Genomic DNA, 20,803 nt, shown 5'->3' with positions numbered 1-20,803 from the left:
GGGCAAGAAAACAAGAATAGAGATGTACTGCTGAAGCCATACAAGACTCTGGTCAGAAGTCATTTGGAACATTGTAGCATTTTTGGCCCTGTATCGAAGGAAGAATTTGCCAGCATTGGAAGGGTCATGACGAGGTTTACAAGGATGATCCCAGGGATAAGGGACTTGTCATATGAGGATTGGTTGAGGACGCTGGGTCTGTGTTCAATGGAATTTAGAAGGAAGGGGTTGGGGGGTGCAGTGAATCTGATTGAAACTTATGGACTACTTGAGAAGGCTGGATAGAGTGGACATGGAGAAGATGTTTCCACTAATCTCAGAGATTAGAACCTGAGTGCAGAGCCTCAAAGTGAAGGGAAGATCCTTTGGAACTGAGATGAGAAGGAATTCCTTCATCCAGAAAATAGTTAGTCAGTGCTGCAGAGGGCTGTGTCAATGCGAGTATTTAAGACAGAGGTATTTAATAATACAGAGATATTTAAGACAGGTTATTTATTGGTACGAGGATCAAGGGTTACAGGGAGAAGGCAGGAGAATGGGGTTGAGAAACATAACAACTATGATTGAATAATGGAGCAAGCTGGATGGCTTGAATGCCCTAATTCTGCTCCTGTATCTTATGGTCTATGATCTGATGGTGAAAAGGAAACAGCTAAGAATGAATCACATCTCTAGATTAGTCCCTAGTGACATAGCCCTGCAAGGGGAGGAGCGTTGTCTACCCTGTGCCCCAGCCAGGCAAACTCTCTGTAAACTGTATGAGCTTTGTCTTCCCAGGGACAGTGTCTCAATGCTCCTTGCTGAAAGAGACCAAGTCTATTGCTTTACTCAGAGACAGTGGGCCTACCCAATCTCTAATATCTCTAAATCTTCTCCCTGAGTCTGCTCTGAAAGATAAGACCTTGAGATCTTAATCTATTGGCTGAGGAATGGCAGATGGAGTTTAATATGTACAAATGCAAGGAATTGCATTTTGGTGAAACAAACAAGGGCAGGACTTATACAATTGATAGGCGGATAGTGTTGTAGAACAGAGAGACCTAAGGGATCACATACATAATTCTTTGAAATTTGCATCACAGGTAGACAAGGTGGTTAAGAAGGTGTTCAGGATACTTGTCGTCATTGCACAGACCTTTCAGTATAGGAGTTGGTATGTCATGTTGAGAGTATACATGACATTGGTGAGGCCTGGAGTACTGTGTGTGGTTCTGGTTACCCTGTTACAAAAAAAATTATTAAACTGGAGATGGTTCAAAAAAGATTTACCAACATGTTGCTGGGAATGGAGGGTTTGAGTTATAAAAATAGGCTGGATAGGGTGGGATTTTTTTACAGTGAAGCATAAGAGGTTGAATGGTGACTTTATTGAAGTTTATAAAATCATACGGGGCATGGATAAGGTGAATAACAAAGATCTCTTCCCTGTGGTAGCAGAGTTCAAAAGGTGAGAGGAGAAACATTTAAGAATGACGGCAACCTTTTTACACAGAGAGTGGTTAGTGTGTGGCCAGAAGAATGCAGGTACAGTTACAATTTTTAAAAAAACTGGATAAGGGCATGAATAGGAAAGGTTTGGAGGGCCATGGGCCAAGCACAGGCAGGTGGGACAAATTTAGTTTGGGAACATGGTTGACATGGGCTAGTTAGACCGAAGGGTCTGGTTCCATGTTGTATGACTCTGACTCTATAAGCTAGATCAGGGAAGCAGGTGAAGGGTTTATATCTGATCCCTTCCACCAAATTCACCTACAATTTGGTTTACTCCCAAATTTCTTAATCATAGAAATTATCCCTTAGTTCTTGGTAGAATGACCTGGCTGGAAAGCAACTCTGAATAACCCCAAAGGCTCTAGACCGGAGGAACACCAGTATAGATACTGAGCAGCCATTGAACCTGAAGGAGGCTGAGCTAAAGCCTATCCAAGTGAATAGGGTGGAAAGAGCACTGTGAGGAAATAATCAGAGCAGAAGAGGACCCAACTAGTGAAAGGCGCTTGACTTGGATCCCAGGGAAATAAAGGTGGTACATCAGAAAGAACTACTTCAGCAAGGTTTTACAAAGGAGCAGAAATCTGAACAAGTCTCAATGACCCTGCAGATCAGTATGATAAACTGGATCTAAACCACAAAAATTCAAAGGGCTGATCTTCAAAGTTGAAGGATCAAAAGACAGCCAGGGTACTAGAGCAAAGGTAGCAGAGAATGAGGGATGTGCAGCCAAGGGATGGCCAGCTGAATCCTTCTTTCCAGTATTAACCGGGGTGCTTTAGCAAGTTCCCTAAACCAGGCAGATAAACCTTGATGGGAAAAGCCCAGATCTTCACCGTCTAAGCAAGATGTCTGATGAACCAGAACTTTCTCCCACATAGACAAGATGATCATGAGGGATGCCAACCTTATAGAAAGCCAGAGATCCATTCAACAAGAGCTGGGCATTCACTTGAAGGCAGTCGTGTTCCAATAGATTTAGGGGTAGGGTATGAATAACACCCTTCACCGAAGTTACAGGTCAAGGGAAGTGAACTCTCTTGAGTTTTGACTACCTGAACAATGGACACCAGTCCCATCTGAGGGTAATTAACTATGAGTGAAACACAGAATCCTCTGAGACACTGGTCTATCACCCATGTCAGCCTGGGGAGAAAGCAGGATTAGGCTATTGAGTTGGACAATTAGCCATGATCATGATGAATGGCGGAGCAGGGCCAAATGGCCTCCTCCTGCTCCTATCTTCTATGTTTCTATAACTCTTGTATATCAACTTCCAATGGACAGAAGCAACTTACTTATCTTCACAGACTCCTGAAACTAATACATAATTCCCTCCTCACCAATGCACCAATCCACACAGGGCAGAAGTAAACCTGATCAAGGAACCTGACATTAGGTTATATCAAATAACTGTGTGAATGTGGCCACTGAGTGTGAATGGAAGAATGCATGAATACTGCTTCCTTTTATTTTATTAGAAAACACATAAAACAAAAGATGTAGAATTCATTCTTTTCTCCCCGGTTGAAGGAATGCAATGCTGAAAGGACAGATAAGAGAAAGATCTTAAATTGTTTTGTTAAAATTGACACCATCTTGCCTAAATTAAATTGCACTTTTGTTGGATTTCAAAATGGCAATTATTGAACGCAGAATGAGCAAGCTCTAGAGATTTCCAGCAATTACCAAAACACAAGCAAGCTTCTCACCCTGTTACTTTTGATTTTACATAATTTTGAACTTTTCTTTCCCTTTTTTCTCTTGGGTGCGTTGTATGTGAATGTAAGCATGAAGCTTTCCCCAGGTTTGATTGGAGCTATAAACCCAAGTTTGTTTTAACCTTAAAGGATTTGCTGTGGGTTCTTTTAGTTTGGGCTTCACAACACTGCCACCTATTTTGAAAAGGGGAGAGGGAATAATAAAACAGAAAAGTTTTAGAAACTGTCTGTTACAGGGCAGGGGAGGAGAATGTTAAAAAAAAAGCATTCAATTCACATTGCCCTCTTGTCCATTACAACACTGAATAGACTGTGCAGAACAACAAACTATTTTGAGGGGTCCTTACTGTCAATGTGCTATGAAAGACTGCTCATACTCCTCCTCACACGTGAATTCCACATGCAGGTCATTGTATTTTGGGCGAATCCATTCCCTCCTAAATCAGCCCTGCTGCAGCACAGTGACATTTTCGTTTCACAGTTTGTCAATAAAGTTCAGGACCAAGCTGTTGGTGGCAGTCTTCCTGTGTCTATTTTGACATACGTTATGCTGACAGAGGTGGGACAATGGGGATGGTGCAAGAACCCTCACCTTTCGTCTTAATCAACTATTTGCATTACTCTTTTTAGATGGTAAGATTTAAAATCTGTACTTTACTGCCCACTTTTGCAAATAGGAAATATCTACTGTACTTTGGTATCCATAGACATGCCATCTGCAGAACAACCTCGATTATCCAAACATCAATTATCCGAATTTCGGGTTATCCAAAAAAGAACTCAAGATCCTGTAAAAACACTATCCATTATCCGAACAATCCATCATCCAACCTCTCAGTTATCCAAACAAAATACCCCCCCACCCGTCTCATTTGGATAATCGAGGTTTTTCTGTATACATAAAACAGGTTTTTTAAAAACATTGATTGACAGGATATGGGTATCAGTGGGCAGGCCAGCAGTTATTGCCCATTCTGAGTGGCCAAAGGACAGTTAAGAGTCAACCACATTGCTGAGTCTGGAGTCGCATGTAAGCCAGACCAGTTTCCTTTCCTAAAGCACACTAGTGAACGAGATGGGTTTTGCCCTCAAAAATGGCTTTTCAGTTATTATTAGAATCCAGATTTTTAAATTAAATTCAAAATTCATGATCTATATGGTGAGATTTTAGCATTACCTCAGTCTCTGGATTAATTGTCTCGTGATAATACTACTGGGCCATCACCTCACCTTTACAAGTGGAAAATAATATGAACAGAGATAATTCACTTGCATGAATCAAAAGTTGACAATAAATTATTTTTAAAAAAATAAGACTGTGCCCTTTTCAGCGAAATTGGGTATCCCTAGTTTTTTGTAGATGGTAATTGTGGGCTGCCAAAATGAAAGGCTGCCATGAATTGTATTGATTGAGTAGCTTGAGACAAGAGTCAGCTCTGTTGTTATGGTACTGTAGTCACACTTAAGACACAGCAGTTGAAGAGAAAAGGTTTCCTTACCTAAAAGAAGGGAGTGACCAAATTGAATTTTTATGACAATATAGTTACTCTTTTGCTGATATTGACCTTTTTATTCAGATTTCCAAACAGCTATATTGAGATTTTAACGTCACATTGTTTGGATTATAGCTGTATTACCATAACATTATCAGGCCTCTCTGTACAGCACACTTTCTCCAAGCTCTTTGCAGTATGAATGAGTAAGCTTAAAAGAGAGGTGAAAGTTTGTATCAGAGCTTGAAGGCAATGGTATAATGGAATGTAAGAACAATTCAGAATTGAAATCCATTTGTCTACAAGTTAGTCATCTTGAAATTCATAAAGGATCTGAGGATCTGGGAGCAGTAGTGGAAGCGTCTAAATATTTGCATCGTTGAGACTTACAGAGTGCAGAACAGAGGCCAACTCGTCATCAATTCTTCATTCATTTCAACTTCAATTAAGTTGTATGGCCTCAATATAGCTATATAATAATGAAATCAAAGCCATTAGGTTCTCCAAACTGCCCATCAGGATATTTATTTGGAAGGTAGACATTCCAAAGTTGCTGAGTTGCTTATGGTTATTGTAGCTTTGATATTAGATGAATGAACCCACAGTAAGCATAGTCAACACTTGGTTGTCTGAATGGGATGAAATTATTTTTATGACTGCTTTTTGAATGCCTAATATCTTTTTTCTCCATTGTCTACATTTATCCTGCAATTGCACATTGACACAATGGGCCTTGACAACATTCCAACAATAGCAATGAAGACCTGTGATCCAGAACTGCTGCACCCTTAGCCAAGCTGTTCAAGTACAATTACAACACTGGCATCTACATGACAATGCAAATAATTTCCCGGGTATGTCCAGTAAAGGAAAAGAGAATAAATGCAACTCAGCCAACTACCACTCCATCAGTATACATTTAATTATCAGTTAAGGGTCATGAACAATGTTGTCAAGCAGCACTTGCTTAATGTCTTTATTTTAAGATAACCTGCTAAGAGATAATATGACATACCTCTGGAGCAGGTGGGATTTGAATCTAGGCATTCTGGCCTAGAGATAGGGACACCACTACAATTCAAACACAGATAAAACAGCTGAGTTCCAAAGGGCAGGGAAAAGTGATTATCCTTGATATCAAGGCTTCAAGAAGCCTTAGCAAAACTGAAATCAATGGGAATCGGGGGAAAGCTCTCTGCTGGCACAAAGGAAGACAGTTGTTGTTGTTGTTGGAGGTCAGTCATCTCAGCACCAGAACATCTCTACAGGAGTTCCACAGGGATGTCCTTGGTCCAGTCATCTTTAGCTGCTCCATCAATGATCTTGCCTCCAACATAAGATCAGAAGTGGGAATACTCGCCAATGATTCCACAATGTTCCACACCATTTGAGACTCCTCAGGTCCTGAAACAATCCAGGTCCAAATCTAACACAACAAGAACAATATCCAGGCTTACAGGGAAATGTGGCAAATAACATTCACACCAAGCAAGTACTAAGCAATTACTATCTTCAACAAGACAGAATATAATCAGTGTATCTTGACATTCAATGGCAATGTCATCGCTGAATCCCCAACTATCAATATTGTGGGGGTTACATTAATGAGAAACTGAACTGGACTAGCTATGAAGATAGTATGACAACAAGAGCAAGTTAGAGATGAAGGATCTTACTGTGAGTAATTCACCCCTGACTGCCCAAAGCCTCTCCACCATTTAAAAGGCACAAGTCAGGAATGTGATGGAATATTCCCCACTTGCCTGGATGGGTGCAGCTCCAACAAAGCTCAATGCCATCCAGGACAAAACAGCTCATGTGACTGCACCACATCCATGCCCTCCACCAGATTCCTGAAGAAGGACTTATTCCCGAAACGTCGATTCTCCTTCTCCTTCGATGCTGCCTGACCTGCTGCGCTTTTCCAGCAACACATTTTTAAGCCCTCCACCATCAAAGTACAGTTGCAGCAGTGTTTAACATTCTACAAGATGCAATGCAACAACTCAGCCAGGCTCCTTAGACAGCCCCTTCCAAATCTGAGGCCTCGAGCATTGCAAAAGGAGCAGATATGTGGAACACCACCACCTGGAACTTTCCCTCTAATCCACTCACCGTCCTGGCTTAGAAATATATTGCTGTTCCTTCATTATTGCTGGGTCAAAATTCTGGAGCTCTTTCCTGAGCAGCATTGTGGGTGTCCCCAAACTAAATTGACTGTAATGGTTCAAATCGGCAACTCATCACTACCTTCTCAAGGGCAACTGGGAATGGGCAATAAATGTTCCTTTGATATCCCATGAATGAATGAAAACTATCCGCACAACTTTGAGCAAATCTTTAATTTGCTATGAATCGTCCTCTATTACAGTACAGATAAAACTTGGTGAATGGCAATTATAAAATGTTTGTGTTCAGATATCTTAAAATCCTGGGAATGCTTTTACAGCAGGCTTCAGTAACTTGACATAAAGAGCAAATGGTAGTCCCGAGCCAGTGTCTGCTGGCAGTGAGACCGGCTGCACGATATTTCCAGAAGTGACCTTTTAATTGGACAACACATTTGCCATCACATTGATGCAGACACCCCTCTTTAAAATATCGGCCTGTTGACTACTCAGCTTAAACAGAGCAGGTTGCATCTATTGAGTTAGCAGGTCCTACACATGCCACCACTTATGACACAGTGCTAGTATCCCTACCCCTGGTGTGGGAGGCAGAGGTTCAAGTCCTACCTGCTCCAGAGGTGTATAATAACATCTCTGAATGGGTTAATTAGAAAAGTAAGTTAAATGAAGAAAATAAAATACCAGTGGACTCTCTGAATTGCTCATAATTGGAGTCCTAATTATGTACACTAGCTGCCCTTTTCTTCAGTAGGAAATTGATCCATTTTCCAGCCTGTTCCTGGGAACTTTCCTAAGTGCCAGTCTGGGTTGGGGCATTTCCCGACCATGATCCCTCTTGCTTTCCTCGCCTAGTTACTAGCCTTCACATCATTGCTACAGGACCAGGATAATGATGCCCACCAACACTGGGATAATCTTCACCAATTCAAATTGAAATCTCTGTACCCTAATCTCTGCCAGAATGTGTGTAAGTGTTATATCAAAATCATTCCAAGTGAAAGATAATCAAATTCTACGCCAAAGGCAAGTTCACTAACAATCTTGTAACCAAAGTAAAAAGACATATTCAGAACTGGAAGTGCAAATTGTGCTTTTTAAAAGAAGCTAAGGTGATCCATCTATTCAGAACCAGAGAAGCAATCATGCAACATTTTGACATTTGTAGTCATTGGTTGTACATTTAATTTTTGAGATACAAATCTGACAAAAGCAAATTATTCAACTTAAAAATTGACCATTGTGGCAAATTCTTAAGAAAAGATTCATTTTTACCACAATGTCACTTTTCATAAACTATTAAGAGATAAAGAGAAAGCCACGTTATGACTGTCAAGATTACATTAACGTTGCATCTGTTGTTACCATTACTGTCCAGATGGATTTCCTACCTCGTATTCACATCGTCAGCAGGACTGGCTATTTCAATCTCTGTAACATTCCTTATTGGGCAGGAGCCAGCAAACACCTTGGCAGGGACCCTTTAAAACATTGCTTCTTATGTAGCTTGTTGTAATACTCTGTTTTATAATGCTCCTGTGAAGTAATTTGAGATGTTTAATTATACTGAAGTCTCTTTATAAATATAAGTTACTATTGTTGTTGATAATCTAGTACAGGCTGGTGGGGGACTGCATCAAGCAGTGCCCAATACATGTTTGACTTTCTGTTATACAGTGTTGGTTGCCAAGGTTTCTGGCCAACAGCCCATGCTCATAAACGTAAGCTATAATCTCCTGGAGTCTGCTTTTATTTAGCTTTTGGCAAAAGTGTCAAAGGGAATTGAACGGAAAGGATAATTTGATGGTTAGTTCCATTTTGTCATATATTGACTGAAGTCAAAATTGCTTCTCGTTGCTTTAGTACTTTACAGTGCCATCAAATTGTGTGGAGGTAGAAATTAGATCTTGTTTAATGGGTATAAGTTATACTTTGTAAAATATTAGCTCATGATCAGTCAGTAGAAAATTATTCAATTAATTCTACAAACTGATATCTTGCTACCTACTATTGAGTTAGCAAGCATAGCACAACACAGTTAGAATGTTTCTCAGTCTTTGAGTGCAAATGATAATGTTTGACTCTCATCAGGGGAAAGCAAAACATAATGCGAATATTGTATCAGAGGAGTGCACTGGTGAATCAACTGTTAGTACTGGCTATTATGCTAGAACACACAGTCTCTCATGTTTTCCATTCCTTTTGCCAAATAGCAATTTCTTTTCTAACAACTGGAGATCAAATTCTGTGGGGTTGAGGCTTATTAAATTTCCTGGCCTCTGCTCTATGTTCCCAGTTCCTGGCCCCATGAGTGGGCTCAAACTTAGAGCAAAGAGCAGGGTTCAGTCGATTTCATGGGTAAACAAAACTCTAAAATTCTGTTCTCAGATAACGTCAAGAGAGGAGGGCAAAGTAAAGTCTTTAACATATTATTTTTAAGGTATTTTTTAAAAAAATATTTAGAATATCTTAATTTTAGTTTGAACAAGTTTCCTTTTTTGAGTAAATGTGTTGCAAACTGTTGCTTTAAAATTGTGGTCATGTACATTTAAATAGCAATGTTGAATAATTAAGCCACAGATGGTAAACCCATCAATTCTGGTAGTGTTCAGTTGCATTTTATTGTTGGTGCTGATTTGTTTGCTAGAGTGGAAACATCTGCAGTTCCACAAATCAGGCTGAATGCCAAAATCGCTGTCTTCAGTATGTTTACCTGAACTGGTGCCACACATAGTCAATATTGCTTTTCTACTGCACACTGTAAATTATATATTTCCAATTGTTGTTATTATCTATCTGCAATATTTGACATTGATATAAAAGGTTTTAGTCATAAGTAGCCCATTCTTACATATATATGTAGCTATACACTGTTTCAATTTAATTGCCTTGGAACAGTTTGTTGTTTTATATTTTAGATTAGTTGCCTGTTCAGATTTATCGCATACTTTTGACAAATAGGTTTGTTAATGAGGATCAATGGAAACAGCTTTGAGGGTTTTAGACTAAAATACTTTCGATGTTGAAATATTTTTCAAAGCACTTTATGAACTTGTAATAAAATAAGTGACATGCAAAATTTATACCAAAAATTAAAGATTAAAAAAAAGGAAAAAATCAAACCAGAGATAGAAGAAATAAAATATACGTGCCTTCTATTTGCTCATATTGATGCTAGAGATAATTAAAAATGCATTAATCATCTTGTGGAACTTGTGAAGTTATTTGGATGCTGATCATTTATAGATGTCAGACTTTGAAGCTTTATGCTGGGGGCTGCAATATTTCAAACATTGGAGATGTTAAAATGATGTGCCTACCATCCAAAGCTTAACAGTGATAAATAAGTTTAATTTATAAGTACAGTCTCTGATATTCATATTTTTAAATAAGTATTTTGTAATAATTTTCATTGTTTTTATTAATAATTCTGTAATTGCAATTTGTAGTATTGTTTAGAAAATTATTTAAGAATATATGAAGGTATGGAATGGAAAAAGTGATCTATTGAATTTCCACAATTTTTAGTGTTTGTACACAGCCTAGTTTTTTTAGTCCCCCCCAGAGAAGTGAATTATTGCATGTAAAAATTTCTGATCCTGACATTATGCAAGTTAACGTCTTAAGTTAAATGATGGCAGTGAAATTTCAGACAAATTCATGGATTCATAAACTAGTGCCTTATGATGCAATTTCTGATCAATTGTAAAGTATTTCCCTGACCACTGAGGGTAAATTGGCAAAAACTTCAAGGATATCAAATCACCAGGAGAGCAAATATCTTCTAGTACAATCAATTGCAATCCACAGAAGACAATTCTCAAGTCCAAAAGCAAATACTTAAGCAGCCCGATTTCTTCTTCTTCTGACAGGTACAGGATATCAAATCCGGTACCATCAGGATCGAGTCTTTTAAACTAAATTTCAAATTCATTGGCTCTGCATTTGCTAATTAGCTACATACATATTCTTTGGGCAGAATATTCAGCACTGGTAGTGGAAATGATTTTAGGAGGATTACATACAGGCTCTATCCACTGCTGTTGGGATTAGTCCAGTAGCAAACAAGTCTCTCACAAAGAGCATACGTGACAGTCTGACTATGCAGGCAGATAGTCACCTCAAGAGGTGGGGAATGCGAGGGGAGCACAGAGGAGGAGATAGGAGAGGCCTGGGTAATTAGTACCTGTTTGAAAGACTAGATATCAGAAATGGCGAGTGGGGGGGGTGCATTAAGAGTTGCCTTTATGCCCTTGCTTCTGATCCCCATGATTCCTACTTTGCAAACACTACCCTTATACATCACTTACCTGTGGCCTGGGTTCTCCATGATCTTGGGATTCCATAGGGCTGTCTTTCCAACAGCAGACACAGCCTCGCCAGTGACACTGCTGAATGCAAGAGCTGATGGCCTCCGACTGGCTGGCATCTTTCTCTAAGTGGACCTATGCCAATAGGGCCTTGTTGTTGAGGAGAAGGCTCCCTACTAGCCTTGCTACTGTCTGATTGGCATGTGTTTCAGCAGGCCTGTTGTAAAGATAATAAAGTCAGTGAAGAATCAGAAATATTTGGAAATGAACACACTGGTAATGTTCTGCCTCCATTTTGAAGATTACAAGTTGATTTGGACCTGCATGTGACAGTTCACCATGTTTTCTTTTTATTCTGCAAGATAAGACCAATAACGTTGCAACAAAATTCTATCCTATGGTGATGAAAATTGAAACTTCAGAGTTTCATCAAAATTAGTTTTTTTTAAGTCTTCACATTTTGGACGTTTATCAGTAGATTCAGAATGAACAATTAAATCAGTGACACAACAGTGGGAGTTCAGGTTTTATATCACACCATGGTGGGTTTCTATTAATGACACATTTACATGCTATGAATTGTTACATTTTAAAAAAAATGCCCAATCTCACCATTGAGTTAGTGGTGCACAGGAATCACATAGCATTCAATTTACTTTCATTTACAGGTGATGTGCATCCGTTGGTATTGTGCAGTTGGATGCAATTTAGAGACAAGCGTATGATAACTAACACACCAGCATGCATCCCCACCTCTTCCCCCTCTACCTCACCCTAACTAGAAAACCTATGTTGCATCAATTAAGAACTGATAGGTGAGCATGGCCTACCATAGCCTCAATTATTGCCAGAAGCTGCCTTCCAATCCGATGCCAAAACTATAGGGTCCGAACGGCCACTGGTCCAATCCGACTCTTTGGGTGATTCCACAGCAAGAAGATAAGTAACTTTTATGTGCTTCTCACAGAGCAGGGTTTTCAAAGGGAGCTGGATAATTCAAAGTGGGGCAATTGGAGGAGCTCCTCAATCAAGCAGACATGGTTGCCTGCCTTCTCAGTCAGGAGACTAGATGCCTTTCGAGACAAGGGAAATAATTTAGGAGGTTTTGAGTTGGGCCCTTACAAGACACTAGTTGACCACTTGAGCACTTTAACTGGGTGGATCAAAAAGGTCATCATGGATCCACTCTCCCAAAACTTAATGAGCAACATATCAAGAATGACATGTTCCACCTTTAGTGGAACAACTTGTCCAATTATTGTCATATTTAATTTAGATGAGCTACTATTATCCCATGGAAAGATATGTTAGTGTCTTCAAAAGGTGGCCAATCATCATTTAATAGGAGTTCTAACAGAGATATACCATGATATTTGGGATTTCTTCCAAAGATGCTTGCTGTTAGGTTTGACCTCTTTACTCATGTAAATGTTACCGGTTGTGTGGTTCAACAATTGTTTTTGACTTTTGCATGTTGTCTGGTAATGTCCCATTTTCTTACAAAAAGTTGCATTACCATCGTAAAGCTAGATCCACATCTGGAATAGAAACTTCTAATATGAAAAGATTTAAAGAGTTTTTTTGTGGTCTGTCATGTAGTATGTGACGATACTATGGCTTTAAGAGGTGTATTTTGTTCTGAATTTCTTTGTGAAGAAAGGTTGAGACAGAGTCTGCTCCAAAGCCAAAAAAATTAAATAGTTTGTGAGGCCTTGGGTTTTTTTTTTGAAGTTAGAAAAATGATAGTCTAATGGGGTAGGAACAAGCTCCCACAAAACCAAAATTTTTAGATGTTTCAATTGCAGTTGCTACTGAGGTCTTGAAGCTGGAAGTGGAAGCTGTTTTTTTCTCTCTCTGTTACAACTAAAAGCTGGGGGTTCTCTTCCTGCTGCTAGAATTGCTTATGAGGCAATCTATCTTACAGAATTTGCCTTTGCCAAGGGTGTGTTTATGAAGTGTTACTACATTGGAACAGTTCTTTTTTAATAGTTAAATAATCTATTACTCTGTCAAGTTTTTCATGACAGTTAAATTATTCTAATTTCTTCTTTATTTTGTTGTCTTTTAACTGTAGTGTATGAATAAAGTGTGTTTTGCTTCAAAACTGGTAGCTTGACCAATCGAATTTCATCCAGCACACAACCTGGCATTTGCCTTTAAGAAAAGAAAATGTTATTGTCTAGGTTATATTTTTAAATACATTTGAGAGAGTTTGGTCTGGCTCATAACAAATACTTTCGTGTTTTTGTACCTTAGAATGTTAACAATGGCTGATGAGCTTCTTGAGCTAGACGTGCTTTGTGTTCCCATAATTTTCTCATGCTGTTTTGGATATCGGCTTCAACCATTATTTGTATAGCTCTTTCTAACACACAGTTCTCTTTTTATTGTAACAAATCTGAAAGAGATGCATCAGAAATTCTGACAATAGTTCTGGCTCAAACTTATTCTGATTGTAAATCACGGTAATCACAAGTCTGACAATAAACAAAGATTATTAATGCATGTCAATACATGGTTCTCCATTAAAGGTACACTCTTCTGTTGAATCTTGCTTCTCCTATATACAATTAATACTTGAAAGAAAATAATTGTCAATAATTCTTACATGATCAAAGTTGTCTGTTACTTTGCTGACATTTTGTTATTTTAAAATATGGTCTGGACGTACTGAAGGAAATGCATTCATTTGATCTTCTGCGTTTCTTCTGCAAACCTGAAATAATACTCTATCTTATGAATTGTCTATTCCATATAGTCCTGTTCAATTCCATCTCTGAAAGATTTGTGTTGTAACTCTGCAAGGGTGTGCAATTTGTTTCTCCATTTACATAAAGTTAAAGTATTTGATAGAAAGCTATTGCAGGAATATTCTAGTATTTTGTAATATAACTTATGTTTCCATTCAGTGTTTTAAATTGTTCAAACACTTCAATTGTTTAAAATGTTCAATCTTTTTCATCAGGTTTTCTGAAGATTGTAATTTTTTTTGATGATCATATAATGAAGATAAATTGCTGATAAAGTTCCATCTTTAAGATCTTTGTTGCTTTTATAAAGCTTTTTAAATTCACTTTTCCTATATTCCATTTAAGAGATATTCCTTAATTTCAGTTAAAGTTGAAAAACTTTTAATGTTTCAGGATTATCATCCTACTATTTGTTTTCAGTATTTAAATATCGTTGAAATGCTTTAAAATGAGGAAATACGATATTTCATGTTTTCTCCAAAGTTGGAAGAAAGGTTGTTTGTTTTGTGTTATTTTCTCCACTTCTTGTTGGTTTTTGCATCCTTTATAAGTCTATTGATGATTTACACTCTTTCTGCTCCTTCTCTGACCTTTTGCTCATTTTACACTGGAAAAATAAGTATTGTGTAGACCACATTTCTGCAAGGAAATTTTTTAGTTGAATGATTAAATATAGTTCCCCTCCCCAAATCACTCAGCAGAGTCTTCCCAAGCCCACAACAACATAGACTATGACACAAAAATTTGGAAAATCAGGGAGACTTTCAACAAGGCTATTTTCAATGTCAAGAGAGAAAAATGCCTCATTCTCCAACTAAGAGATATTGAAATGAAATTCTTGATAGCGGGTGGGGAGAGAACTACTAACAGGGGTTTTCATTGTTTATGACCCTCGTTATGACATATTCTCACCTTATTAATGTGCAGTCTCTGATTTACCCACCTGTCAGATAGAAACTAGATAGCAAGAATTCCAGATAGGAAAGTCTGAACAGATAATTGACAGCTTTAGCTAACTGCTTATTCCTCTGGACAGGAATCATGGGCAACCAGCACAAACATCTCCGGATGTGTCTTTTTAAAACTCATTTGTGGGATTTGTGCATCGCTGGCTGGGCGAGCATTGATAGCCCATCCCTATTGCCCTTGAGAGGCTGGTGGTGAGCTGCCGTCTTGAATCACTGCGGTCCACTTGCTGTGGGTTTCTTTGTTGTGATTTTCTAGTGATTGATATAACTGAGTGGCTTTCTAGGCCATTTCAGAGAGCAGTTGAGCATCAACCACAGTGCTGTGACTCTGGAGTCACATGTTGGCCATTCTAAGGCATAATATAAGGAAGGCAGATTTCCTTCCCTTAAGGACATTAGTGAACCAGATGGGCTTTTCTGACAATTGACAATGGTTTCATGGTCATAAGTCGTCACTTAATTCCAGATATATTCCATGGATAATGACTGTACACACCTCACTTTTTTAGATTAGACTTAGTTTAGACTTACAGTGTGGAAACAGGCCCTTCGGCCCAACAAGTCTACACCGACCCGCCGAAGCGAAACCCACCCATACCCCTACATTTACCCCTTACCTAACACTACGGGCAATTTAGCATGGCCAATTCACCTGACCCGCACATCTTTGGACTGTGGGAGGAAACCGGAGCACCCGGAGGAAACCCACGCAGACACGGGGAGAACGTGCAAACTCCACACAGTCAGTCGCCTGAGTCGGGAATTGAACCCGGGTCTCTGGCGCTGTGAGGCAGCAGTGCTAACCACTGTGCCACCGTGCCGCCCACTTCCATGGACACTGGCATCTAACACATGCCAGCATCTCTGCATCAACATGGCATATTTGCAGACTGCTTATGATACACTTCTACACCTTAGCTCTTTGCTGTGGAATGCACCAGCATCTATTGTTGCCTTGCTGCTGCAAGAGCCACCATGCATCTTTGGATCGATACCCAACTCATGAATCAGACAAGGCCACACCTCACAGTTGCTCACTTGCTCACTTCCTGCTTACTCATTTTGAGCCAGCTTTGGTGCTACAGCATCTCTGCTGTACTTTCCCTTGCTTAGCCTTTTTGCAGGATGCCACCTCAGCCAGAGGTAACAGGCTCACCCTATTTCTATCTGGAGCATGCACAAATCCAAGAAGGTTGTCACTCCTACCAGTAAGGATCATTCAAAGGATGGACAAGTTGCTGTATGATACCATGCTATATCAATTTTACACCCACACCATATGCTTGCCATGTATATGGCATGTGCTTCAATCAATGTCTCCAAATCCTCAGTCAACTCAAAGAAGACAGTCTTCAGTCAGGGGTTCTTGACACAGTTAGTCAAGGGCAGGTCCCAACATCAGCCGAAACCATGTCCAAACCATGGTCGGTCATCAGCATTCAGTAGTCATGCTCCTCTCCTCACAGGGGGTGAGGAGCCAAATATCAGGCACCAACTCCTTACCTTGGCTTTTTCTGTGCTATAATGGGCTGTTTTCTCCTGGAGTGAGGGAATGAGAGAGATTGAGTGAGGTAAAAGTGGGGTGGCATTACTGTTAGACAATGGTGCAATTGGGGTAAATGTGGTGAGCTACAACAAAATGTTCATGTCAGTTGAAAGATGTAATAGCAGAGAATTTAAAAATATATAATATATGCAGGCAAAGCCAGCGTGGCTTCATGAAAGGGAAATAACACCTGATAAAGTTAGTAGAGTTGTTTGAGGAGGTAAGAAGCAGGAAAGACAAAGTGGAGCAAGTTGATAAATAGATCTGGATTTTCAAGCAGCGTTTGATAATGTACTACACGCAAGACTACTTAATTAGATAGGCGCCCATGGTGTTGGGAATAGTATATTAGCACAGATGGATTAGCTAACCAGCAAAAGACAGAGAGCTGGGGAAAAGGGGGCAGTTTCAGAATTGCAACCTGTAACTAATGGAATGCCAAAGGAATCAATGCTGAGGCAGAGTTAGAGCAAGTGTGAGATAGTGGGGAGACATGGTGGCACTTACCATTACAGAACATTTACCTTCTTCCTACATTGCTGGGCTTTCCCCCAGATGGGAAAAAACAAGAGTATAAAGTTGGGGATCAGATCAGCCATGAATCTCATTGAATGATGAGCAGACTCAATATACTGGTTGGCGTTCTTCTGCTCCTACATCTAATGGTCTTATTCTGTGATCTTCTGGATTACCTTGACAGCTTTGAAGACAATCTACACGGTACACATGGTGGCCTATGTGACGACTCTGAAATCTCCAAAGTGACAGACAAGGGACTTGGAAATAATGGGAAGGGGTGTCAGGGTGGCAGAGTTTGGTGACATGGTAGGATAGCAAAGATGAATAAGGGGGGAATAATGGAGTCGGGTGAGTGCAAATCTTGAGGGAGATGAGAATGATGAAGATCTGCACAGTAAAAATGGCTCAGACCTCTGATAAAAAGGAACAGGACAAAAAAGTAAGAGCTTTGATGCACATCCTCCTTGCTTGCACACAAAGTCCTTTTATAGCCCACTCTATGCTATTATCACATGGTGGGCACCAAATGGGCAGCCAAAGCACCCATTCACCATGACAATGATTTAATTTGATACAGGCACATGTGCTGTACTCGCGTTGAAAGCCCAGAGCAATTCTAAGGTAGCAGAGATTCAGCTTCCAAAAGCTTACCCATTGCCATTGTCCTTTCGCTGTTTTCATAATCTCACGTTTATTGGCTTGACATTTATTTTCGTTTTTTTATTCTCTAAAGCATCTTGAGACACTTTTATGCTGAAGACGACAAACTGGAAGCTGTGTAATACGCAGAAGCACGTGGAAGTGGAATGGTGCATAGCGTGGTTTAGATGTACATTTTCAAAGCTCAATGAAAATCCAAAACTAAGACTGTAAAAATAATGCTGTCAAATGTTAGCAAACTGATATGTCAATTTGAAAAATGTTTATTAGACACTTTGATGGAAGCACTGATTGTGCTAATTGAATTAACTTTCTATGCCAACATCAAAGATTTTGCTATGACTGCTGCAGTATATTTTTCCCTGTGGCAAATGAATTAAATTAAATATGCCTTTTAAATTCTTTCCCATCAGTGTAAATAAGAGAACTTGAGGTTTTATTACCCATTTAGTTGTTGTCCCAGGAACTTTGGTGGTGATTTAGTTACAGGCTGTGATTAAAATAACATGGTGCATATGTTATCTACAAAGTTGTCTTGGCACCTCATGGTTGATGATACAAATCATCCATGCAAAGTTCGAAGCTAAATCTGTTTGTAGGCAGCATTGAAAATCATGTTATGAGCCACAGATTTTGAGGAATTTAAAACTAGCCACTCACAAGCAGCTTTCACAGCCCACATTCTTCCAGTTCTTAAAGATTTTTAAGTATATTTTGGTGGTCATTGCTCCACGGAGTTTTCAGTTGTGGAAAACTGATGAATGCATTGGTGACATTCCATACTTCCCCCACAGGATGAATGGAAAACATCCTTTTGTAGTATTCTAATTTTTTGAATGAGGGATTGCAGAACCCTGCATCTAAAGTTTCAATACATTCACAGAATTCCACTCCTCACCAGGGAACTAAATGCAGAAAATACTCTGTTTCCTATGTTCCTCTTGTAGCCTCTGAATTAATTACTGAGATTGAAATCTGAAGGGGCCTTTAAGGTGTTTAGGTCAGAGCTCGAAGCTCCATAAACCTCTTCAGCCCTATGTTTCACCTACTTACATGTGAATCTTGGATCAAAAAATCCAAACGGCCAGTTGCAAAATTGACCCCAACTTCCATGTGCTGTCTGAAGTTATCGACTGAATGTCATGTTAACCTGCAGGAAAATAAATTGAGAAATCCCACATTTGTTTTTCCTTCATAATTTTCCTAGCTGCAATGACTTTGAACCGTTGCACCTTCCCAGAGGATTCCAACAAAGTCCCTAGACAATGTCTTCTGTTTTGCGGCTGAGATCTGAATGTTTCTGGGTGCACAGGGGAAACAAATTGGGATCACAGAAGAGGCAGAAATTTGAAAGGAAAAGGAAACAGATTTTAAAAAGAAGGCCTGACCCACCTGCTGCTCTTTTCTAATATTATAAGCTTAATAACAGTCTGGTAGACCAAATGTGATTTTAAAAAAAATCATTTTTTATTTAAAAGGACTACTTCAATATGATTACAATGGGTAAGTAATGAAGGCAGCATGAAGTGACACCAAATCCCAAACAGACACTAGTTTGCCTATGGGAACAGCTGGAGTTTTATAGTAATGCAAATGATGCAGTCTGATTGCATTAGTAGCTCAATATTGTATGCACAGCACAGCGCAGCACCATGTAGACTCATGTTCTTCCCTCTTTACTCTTCAAAATTGTCTTCGTTTTGTGAAGGATCTTGCCAGAAGTATCCATATTACAGATTTATTTTAGAAAATGCACTTGTGAATGGCCAGTCTTAAAAGAATTAGGGACACTGGTGAGATATCTTTGAACACCCACACAACAATCATGAAATATATGTTGAACTGTTATGATGAGTATTTTACAGCAAGTTATAGCAATGCATGTCTATATGGCTATTTGTAGAATTTCTGCAAGTGGTTTTGCTATATAATTAATGGTCGATAAATGGGAGTTTTTGGGAATAAAATTGGACTTTATACCAGTAAAACAGAACTGGCTCATAGGAAACTGGCAGCTTGTTTACACCTGAATTCCTTGTCTTTTGAAGTAATTGAATATTTTAAATAAGAAAGATTGGAGCAGCAATTGATTGTTGTATATCAATTTTATGGTCTATCAGGAATATTATTTTGTACAAGAGTCTAAAACCAGGGATGGTGAATTAGCAGCCTGTTTTACACTTCTCCTGTTTGCATCTCTGTTGAACTGGGTTGGCAATTTATGTATCAATGGCTTTACAATATCACAGAAAGTCAAAATGTTCTCCCTGTGGTTTATTAGTAGCAACAGTTTCTTTACAGACGTAAACTAGGTATCATTAAACTAGCTGAAAGCTGAAGAGTTTAAATTTCTCCAAAAATTGAAAATACTGGAAATGCTTAGTGAATCAGGCAGCATCTGTGGAGAGAGAAACAATTTGAGTTTTGAGTAAATGACCTTCATCCAGTTTGAGATTTAATTTGCTTTAACCAAGGGTCGATGGAACATGGGTAACAGAAAGGCCTGTGGGAGGGTGGGAGACAGGAGAGATGAAAAGACAGAAGAGTGCGACTTTCAGTGTCACAGTAAGTAGAAATAGAACAAAAAGGAAAGAAAATGAGGAGACTTAATATAATGCAAGACTGTGAAATGCCTAATCAAAATAATGAGGTACTGTATCTCAAACCTACCTGTTGCTCAAAACCTATTACATCTCTAATTTTTACCAGGACTGATAAAATGTCATTGACCTGAAATTTTAACTCTACTCCTTTCTCCACATATACAGTTTGATCAACTGACTATTTCTAGCATTTTCCGTTATAGATTTCCACCAACTGCACTTCTATGCTTTTTGAGGAGAGTCCATGAACATGATTTGTCAGATTAGATTAGATTACTTACAGTGTGGAAACAGGCCCTTCGGCCCAACAAGTCCACACCGACCCGCCGAAGCGCAACCCACCCATACCCATACCCTTATATTTACCCCTTAACTAACACTACGGGCAATTTAGCATGGCCAATTCACCTGACCCGCACATCTTTGGACTGTGGGAGGAAACCGGAGCACCCGGAGGAAACCCACGCAGACACGGGGAGAATGTGCAAACTCCACACATGTCAAGATTTATCACCCTGCCTCCCAAAGGGGGACATGGAGTGCACATCTGCCAATGTTGGGGGCCTGCAGCCATTTAACACTGCCCCCGACACCCCCCCCCCCAACCTGGGGGGAA

Source organism: Hemiscyllium ocellatum, chromosome 2, assembly GCF_020745735.1.
Source record: "Hemiscyllium ocellatum isolate sHemOce1 chromosome 2, sHemOce1.pat.X.cur, whole genome shotgun sequence".
Lineage (NCBI taxonomy): Eukaryota > Metazoa > Chordata > Chondrichthyes > Orectolobiformes > Hemiscylliidae > Hemiscyllium > Hemiscyllium ocellatum.
Note: the sequence above shows the minus strand (reverse complement) of the source record.